The 2219-nt window shown below is 39.6% G+C and overlaps 1 pseudogene across 1 annotated transcript; it reads right to left on the reverse strand.

Annotated features, from left to right (window-relative positions):
• Positions 1-1172: 1172 nt before the first annotated feature.
• On the reverse strand, positions 1173-1909 carry LOC307053967 (14-3-3 protein theta-like; annotated as a pseudogene). The gene has a single exon. The product of its transcript is annotated as a 14-3-3 protein theta-like (transcript).
• Between the last annotated feature and the right edge of the window lie 310 nt (positions 1910-2219).

A 2219-nucleotide genomic window follows, 5' to 3' on the forward strand; every position in this document is an offset into this window, starting at 1 on the left:
CATTCTTACAGGTTTACAGTGGTATCACACTGTAATTTTAATTTGCATTTCCCTAATAAAGTTGAGTATCTTTTTTGTGCTTATTTGCTATCCATATGTTTTCTTTTTTGCAAGAACTTGTTCAAATCTTTTGCCACTTTTTTTTTGGTTTATAAAATGTAATTTTATTTTATGTTGCTCTGCTATTACATAGGGCATAACATTTTCACAAGGCTTTTTTGGGACTACAGTCAATGATTATTAGAGCAACGTACAATAGTGGTCCAACTCTCTAATTAACAATCACTAGACAAACTGGACACCCTCTCACATGTGTACAAATCTGCGTGGAAAAGTACTAAAGTTTTAGACTTGGACTTGTGTACTTTATTTCCCCTTTCTAGTGTATTAAGAAATGACATGCACTTTCATTTGCCAAAAGCAATGCTTGTATTTTGGCAGCAACGTGCTACTTCTATTACATAGTAAAGTGAATACCAGAACTACAAAGGCAGGAGATGTAAGTGAATTTTTATTGGGAAGGGAAGTTGTCAACTTAAACAGCAGCAAATGAAGAGTGAATGAGGAAACCACCTGTTGTCACAGATACACAAGACCTCCATCATATATGATACAGGAGGCATTTTAATTTGTGACCCCCAGCCTCAAAATGTCAAATGTTTTTCCATTCAATCTAATACTTTTGGATTCCTACCAAAAAGGAATATATTAAGAGGATGGAAATGTTGCTTACTGAAAGAAAATCCCTGAAGAAGAGTAAGGGAGGGAATGTAGAAATCAAGAAGTTATGTAGAACACTCTTTAAATTGTAATTAACTACATTTTCATATCTTCATAGTAATGCAAAACACAGTCACGGGCAGAACTGGTTCAGGTTACTTAAATACCAGATAGATTTTTAGTCCTCTACATAAGTGTTTGGAAGTTACTTGTGTTTATATGAAATGAAGCTATTAATACTTTTCTACAGCAGTAACTGCACACTAGGAAGGCCACGACAAACACAAATCAAGGAATGGAGTTTTCCCAAAGCTGCAGTGTGAAAAGACTATAAACAGTTGATTCCATACACATGAATGTGTTTCTTTGCTATAGGAAATCCAAATGGAATAAGGAATGGAGATGAGTAAAAAGGTTTCTTGAGGGGAAGAAGGATGACACCCTGTATGTACTTAGTTCTCTGCCCCTTCTGCGGCATCACATTCTTCTCCTGCACTGTCTGAGGTCCATTATGTTAGGTTGTCTCTAAGCAACTGCATGATGAGGGTGCTGTCTTTGTATGAGTCTTCATTCAGTGTATCAAGTTCTGCAATGGCCTCATCAAAAGCCGTTTTAGCCAGTGTGCAGGCAAGTCCTGGGTTATTAAGGATCTCATAGTAAAATACAGAAAAGTTAAGAGCCAGCCCCAGGCGTATTGGATGTGTGGGTTGCATCTCTTTCTTGCTTATATCAATAGCCTCTTGGTAAGCTCCTTGGGAATTATCTATCATTTGTTTCTGATCATCACCACAAGCAACTTCAGAAAGGTACCGGAAGTAATCTCCCTTCATCTTCAGATAGAAGACCTTACTCTCTGGATTAGTTGCATTGGCTATTAAATACTTATCCAACAATTCCAGGACCGTGGTGCAGATGGACCTCAGTTTGGACTCCACTTTCTCCTGATAGTCCTTAATCGGCTGCAACTTCTTGTCGGAGGTGTTGGTCTTCTGCTCGTTGCTCGAGATGACCCTCCAGGCGGACGTGTGGCCGCCAACCACGTTCTTGTAGGCCACCGAGAGCAGGGTGCATCCTCGTTGGACAGCTCCACGCCCTGCTCCGTCACAGCTTTCATGCAGGTGGCCATGTTGTTGTAGAGCTTGGCCTGCTCGGCCAGCTTGGCCGCCTGGATCAGCTCCGTCTTTTCCATGGGGCCGGGAACAGGACAGCGAGGGCAAGCACCAACCCGGATGGCGAGCAGGAGTCTCTTTTGCCACTTTTAAATTGGATTTTTGTTATTTTATTATTCAGATTTGAGTTCCAAATATATTCTGGCAATCATTCCTTTATCAGATATGTGATTGGCAAATATTTTCTCCCAGTCGTTGGCTTGTATTTTCATTCTTTTAACAGTCTTTCAAAGAACAGAAATTTTTAATTTTGATGTTTAACTTATTAATTTGTTTTTTTATGGATCATGCTATTGATGTTGCAACACAGAGTCACAAAGGTTTTTCCCT

This window comes from Hyperoodon ampullatus, assembly GCF_949752795.1.
Source record: "Hyperoodon ampullatus genome assembly, chromosome: 5".
In the NCBI taxonomy this organism is placed as follows: domain Eukaryota; kingdom Metazoa; phylum Chordata; class Mammalia; order Artiodactyla; family Ziphiidae; genus Hyperoodon; species Hyperoodon ampullatus.